This window comes from Pseudophryne corroboree, chromosome 3 (assembly GCF_028390025.1).
Source record: "Pseudophryne corroboree isolate aPseCor3 chromosome 3, aPseCor3.hap2, whole genome shotgun sequence".
NCBI lineage: Eukaryota > Metazoa > Chordata > Amphibia > Anura > Myobatrachidae > Pseudophryne > Pseudophryne corroboree.
Window position 1 is genome coordinate 145,362,680 of NC_086446.1, and position 6,678 is coordinate 145,369,357.

The window sequence follows — 6,678 nt, forward strand, 5'->3', positions numbered from 1 at the left end:
TATGCAACAACTAGTACAAGCATTCCTGGGGAAAGGTCTGCAGCAGACGGATTTGCATACGGTGATGTCATCCAAGCAGTGGGCCAAAGTTGGCTGGAACCCTCATCTGCATATGAAAAAAGAAAAGGGGCACTTGGATGACCCCTAGTTCGCATTGAACACCCCCCACCCTCCTTTGGTGTGGGGCTCATGTTGGCCATGCCCCAGCCCCTGAAGCATTCAAGCTGATTTCTTGCAGCAGCTGGGCACTGTAACAGCTCCAGAGCTGCTCTGTAAGGCAAATAAAAGGGTGTGGGCCCTGCAACACCACCTGTAGTTCGCATTGTGCGTTGGAAGGCACAAAGTAAGCAGACGGGAGAAGTCAGGATAGTGCGCAAGGGCATAGAAGGGAGGGGCTCAAGAAAAGAGAAGTGGAAACAGACAGCAAACTAGGCTGGAGAGAGACCTGAGACAATGAGATCTAAATTATACCAGAGCCAACCAGGGGAAAGCACAAATGCAGTCCCCCCCCCTACCACAAATTATGCAGTCGAGATTCCCACATTTGGGGAAATCACAGAGGTCAGCATACCCAGAATGCAATGAATGAACCTCACCCTGGGAAAACAATCTTCATGACCATGGTATCACCTAAGCAAAATAAGTATGATTTGAGAAAGGGCTGGGGAGGGCCGCTGCTCAGGCACACCTCCGTCAAGTAAAGGAGATTCAACTGAGGCAGCACAAGGGAACTCTCATCTGGGGACAACAACTGCAGGGAGAACACATTTTCAGACGAATGTGTGAGGGCAGAAGGCTGCCTAATACTGAAGCACCCCCCAAACAACAAACCAAATGCAACAACTAGTGCAAGCATTCCTGGGGGAAGGCCTGCAGCAGATGGATTCGCATATGGTGATGTCATCCAAGCAATGGGTATAGTTGGCTGCAACCCTCGTCTGCATATGAAAAGAGAAAATGGTCGCGCAGGGCATGGCGGCCTTTGTGGGGTTGCGCTTGGATGACCCCTAGATCGCTTTATACACCCCCATCAGTGTGGGGCTCATGTTGGCCATGCCCCAGCCCCTGAAGCATTCAAGCTGATTTCTTGCAGCAGCTGGACCCAGTAACAGCTCCAGAGTTGCTCTACAAGACAAGTAAAAGGGTGTGAGCCATGCAGCACCACCTGTAGTTTGCATACACACATATATAGGACAGCATCTCTTATATGCCCCAGGGGCAATAAAATAGTATCCTTATCTAGGGTATCCGTCCATGCCGCTACAGCACTACACATACACACCCAGGCCGACGCAATTGCCGGTCTGAGTAAGGTACCTGAATGTGTATAAATGGACTTCAGGGTAATCTCCTGTTTGCGGTCAGCAGACTCTTTGAGGGTAGCCGTATCCTGGGACGGGAGGGCTAACTTCTTGGATAAGCGTGTTAATGCTTTGTCCACCCAAGGGGAGGATTCCCATCGTAACCTATCCGTTGATGGGAAAGGATACGCCATAAGAATCCTTTTGGAAATCTGCAGGAGATTCCCAAGCTTTTTCACATAACTCGTTCAGCTCGTGTGAGGGGAAAAGGTTACCTCAGGCTTCTTTCCCTTGTACATATGTACCCTCTTGTCAGGGATAGGGGGCTCCTCTGTGATGTGCAAAACATCTTTTATTGCCATAATCATATATCAAATGTATTTTGCCAATTTTGGCTGTAACTTTGCATCATCGTAATCGACACTGGAGTCAGAATCCGTGTCGGTATCTGTGTCAACAATCTGGATAGTGGGCACTTATGAGACCCTGACAGTCCCTGCGACATAGGATCAGGCATGGGTTGAGACCCTGACTGTCCCAAAGCTTCAGCCTTGTCTAATCTTTTGTGCAATGAGTTTACACTAGCATTTAAAACATTCCACATATCCATCCAATCAGGTGTCGGCGGAGACACCACATTCATTTGCTCCCGCTCCTCTCTAATATAGCCTTCTTCCTCAGACATGTCGACACACGCGTACCGACACACCACACACACAGGGAATGCTTTTACTGAAGACATTTCCCCCACAAGGCCCTTTGGCAGAACTGGCCCTAATCAATATGATGCCCTAGGCAAAATTTTGCCTGGTGCCCCCTAGCACCACCGCTGGTTCCGCCTCTGACCTTGCACCTCTTTCCCAGCACCATCAACCCTCACCCATAACAGTACTTATTTTGGTGTTTGTACCCCCTATATTTTAAACAGGAACAGTTCGCACATTTGGCGCACAGTCCAAAAAGGGGTGTGTTTTTGCTGGCAATGGGCATGTCCACACAATAGTACCCCCAATTAAAATTCTGCCACACAGTACTGCAATTTTATTCACATTTGATCACGCGATAGTGTCCATAATTCACATTACATCCCACAGTAGTATCACTTTACCTTATAAACGTTACTTCTCACAGTAGTGCTCCTTATTCACATTACATCACACTGAATTGCTCCTTATTTACATTACACCACACCCTATTGCTCTTTATTCACATTAGACGACACAGTAAATGCCCTTTCTATACACAACGCTACATATTAGAGCACCTTATACACATAATGCCACACATTAGTAATGCATTTATACACATAATTCCACACAGTAATGCCCCTTACACATATGAGACACATCATTAATGTCCTTATAAACATAATGCGTCTTACACATTATGACAACCTTTATTAATGCCCTTTTACACATAATGGCCCTCATTCCGAGTTGTTAGCTCGCAAGCTGCTTTTAGCAGCATTGCACACGCTAAGCCGCCGCCTACTGGGAGTGAATCTTAGCTTATCAAAATTGCGAACGAAAGATTAGCAGAATTGCGAATAGACACTTCTTAGCAGTTTCTGAGTAGCTCCAGACTTACTCGACAACTGTGATCAGTTCAGTCAGTTTCGTTCCTGGTTTGACGTCACAAACACACCCAGCGTTCGCCCAGACACTCCCCCGTTTCTTCAGACACTCCCGCGTTTTACCCAGAAACGGCAGCGTTTTTTCACACACACCCATAAAACGGCCAGTTTCCGCCCAGAAACACCCACTTCTTGTCAATCACACTACGATCAGCAGAACAAAGAAAAAACCTCGTAATGCCGTGAGTAAAATACCTAACTGCATAGCAAATTTACTTTGCGCAGTCGCAGAGCGAACATTGCGCATGCGCAATTAGCGGAAAATCGCTGCGATGCGAAGAAAATTACAGAGCGAACAACTCGGAATGACCACCCTTGCGCATGCGCAATTAGCGGAAAATCGCTGCGATGCGAAGAAAATTACCGAGCGAACAACTCGGAATGACCACCAATGTCCCTTACACATATGCCGCACATTATTAATGCCCTTATACACATAATGACACACATAGTGCCCCTTACACATATGTTGCACATTATTAATGCATTTTTACATGACACACATAATGCTCCTTACTCATATTCCGAACACTACTGCACAATCAACCCACTCACATGCACACAGCACTCACACTGCCACTAACACTGTGACCTCTGCCTCTGCTTGGATACAGATGTGTCCTCATAAATCTTGCCTCAATGCTAACGTTGGGGCACCTTTTTTTTATTAAAATGCATCTTATTTGCATTGCTATGTTGTTAGGATGCACACGCAGCTTCTGCCGATTAAAATGATATGCAGCACGCCTATATACTGTGTGAGACTGTGGCTGTATCTGCATATGAAATGCTACACACAGAATATAGGCATGCCGCATATCATTTTAATCAGCAGAAGTTGCTGATGCCCCTAGGCATATCAAATGCCCTAGGCAATTGTCTAGTTTGCCTATGCCTATGGCCGGCTCTGCCCTTTGGAGAGACAGAGAGAGAGTATGCCAGCACATACCCCAGCGCTATATAACCCAGGAATAGCACAGTAACTTAATGTTTGCACAGTAGCGCTGCTGTATGTAATTTGCGCCAAATTATGTGCCCCCCCCCTCTCTTTTCAACCCTCTTGTCTACCATGGTATAAGCAGGGGAGAGTCCGGGGAGCTTCCTCTCAGCGGTGCTGTGGAGAAAAAATGGCGCTGGTGAGTGCTGAGGGAGAAGCCCCGCCCCCTCGGCGGCGGGCTTCTGTCCCGCTTAAACTGTACAATTGGCGGGGGCTCATACATATATACAGTGCCCAGCTGTATATATATGTTATATTTCTGCCAAAAAGAGGTTTATATTGCAGCCCAGGGCGCCCCCCCTGCGCCCTGCACCCTTACAGTGACCGGAGTATGTGAGGTGTATGGGAGCAATGGCGCACAGCTGCAGTGCTGTGCGTTACCTCAATGAAGATCATGAAGTCCTCTGCCGCCTCTGAAGTCTTCTTTTCTTCTCATACTCACCCGGCTTCTATCTTCCGGCTCTGCGAGGGGGACGGCGGCGCGGCTCTGGGACGGACGGCGAGGGTGAGATCCTGCGTACCAATCCCTTTGGAGCTAATCCCTTTGGAGCTAATGGTGTCCAGTAGCTTAAGAAGCAGGACCTTGCAACTTGGAGAGTAGGGCTGCTTCTCTCCCCTCGATGCAGGGAGTCTGTTGCCAGCAGTGCTCCCTGAAAATTAAAAACCTAACAAAATACTTTCTGTCAGAAAGCTCAGGAGAGCTCCTGAAAAGCACCCAGTCTCCACTGGGCACAGTATCAAACTGAGGTATGGAGGAGGGGCATAGAGGGAGGAGCCAGTGCACACCCAGAACTAAAGTCTTTCTTAAAGTGCCCATGTCTCCTGCGGAGCCGTCTATCCCCATGGTCCTTACGGAGTCCCCAGCATCCTCTAGGACATTAGAGAAAATAGGATTTTAATACCTACCGGTAAATCCTTTTCTCTTAGTCCGAAGAGGATGCTGGGCACCCGTCCCAGTGCGTACTGTGTCTGCAGTTATTAAATGGCCCTTAACTCCAGAACATTTATGTGGAGACAACTTTCCCGACTTGACCATCTTCCTTGGACATTTTCCCCCTGTGTGACTGCTCCCCAGCCTCGGAGGGTTGCATCCATGGTCCCTAGGATCCAGTCCTGGATCCCGAACCTTCGCCCCTCTAGGAGGTGAGAACTGTGCAGCCACCAATGGAGTGAGATTCTGGTCTTGGAAGACAGGATTATCCTCCGGTGCGTGTGTAGGTGGTATCCGGACCACTTGTCCAACAGGTCCCACTGGAACACTCTGGCATGGAACCAGCCAAACTGAATGGGCTCGTAGGCCGCAACCATCTTACCCAGCAACCAAATGCATTGATGGATTAACACTCTTGCTGGTTTCAGAATTTGTTTGACCAGACTCTGGATCTCCAGAGCCTTTCCACTGGAAGAAAACCTCTTCTGTGTCCAGTATCACTCCCAAAAACAACAACCGCGTCATTGGGACCAACTGCGATTTTGGCAAGTTTAGGAGCCAACTATGTTGTTGAAGAACTGTCAGGGAGAGTGCAATGTTTTGCACTAACTGGTCCCTGGATTTCGCCTTTATCAAAAGATCATCCAAGTACGGGATAATTGTTACTCCTTGCTTGCGATCACCCTGGTGAAAATCCTCAGAGCCGTGGACAGACCAAACGGCAATGTCTGAAATTGGTAATGACAATACTGAATTGCAAACCTCAGGTAGCTTGATGCAGAGGCTAAATGGGAACATGTAAGTAGGCATCCTTTATGTCTACCAAAACCATGAAATCTCCTTCCTCCGGACTGGAGATCACTGCACTGAGAGATTCCATCTTGAAATTTAATTTCCTTAGGTAGAAATTGAGGGATTTCAGATTTCAGATTGGTCTGACCGAGCTGTCCGGCTTAGGGACCTCGAAGAGGCTTGAATAAAAACCTTCTCCCTGCCGACTAAAGCCGATTTGAACAATCGGTGAGGGGGAACGTCTTGAAACCCCAGTTTGTACCCTTGGGACACTATTTGTAAAACACACGAGTCCATGTCCGAATGAATCCAGAACTGACTGAAGAGTTTTAGACGTGCCCCCACTGGTGCGGGCTCCTGCAAGAGAGCCCCAGCGTCATGCGGTGGATTTGGCAGAAGCAGAGGATGATCTCTGCTCCTGCGATCTTGAAGAGGATGCAGACCTCTTCCCTCTTCTCCTTCCTCTACCTGCAAAGAAAGGGGAATCTTAACTTCTTGCATATCTATTGGGCCGAAATGACTGCATCAGATAATGATGCGTCTTCATCCGTTGGGAGGGAACATAGGGCAAGAAGGTTGACTTACCTGCGGGAGCTGCCGAGATCAAATTAACTAGGCAGTCACCAAACAACGCTTCACCTTCATAGGGAAGAGACTCCCTTTCTTCTTGGAGTCAGCATCAGCATTCTCTTGGTGAATCCACAATGCCCTCCTATCCGAGACTGCCATGAAATTGGCCCGTGAACTCAAGAGTCCTATATCCCTTGCAGTCTCACGTAAGTATGCTGCAGTGTCCTTGATATGATACAACGTAAGGAGTATCCCATCTCTCCAAGGTATCTATATCGGATGACAAGGTATTCGACCAATTCTTGAATACTACTACTCACCCATGCACATGTAATGGCAGGTCTAAGTAATGTACCCTTGGTTACATAACTAGAAATAATGTAGCTTCCTGCATACGATCCGCTGGATTTGTGACAGGGCCCCGTGCAGAACAGGGGGTGACTCCCACTTTATT

General features: G+C 47.9%; 1 non-coding gene across 1 annotated transcript; it reads right to left on the minus strand.

The window, feature by feature from the left end:
• Positions 1–481: 481 nt before the first annotated feature.
• On the minus strand, positions 482–647 carry LOC134898912 (U1 spliceosomal RNA). Its single transcript, XR_010172601.1, has one exon. It is a non-coding gene; the product is annotated as a U1 spliceosomal RNA (small nuclear RNA).
• Positions 648–6,678: the final 6,031 nt, after the last annotated feature.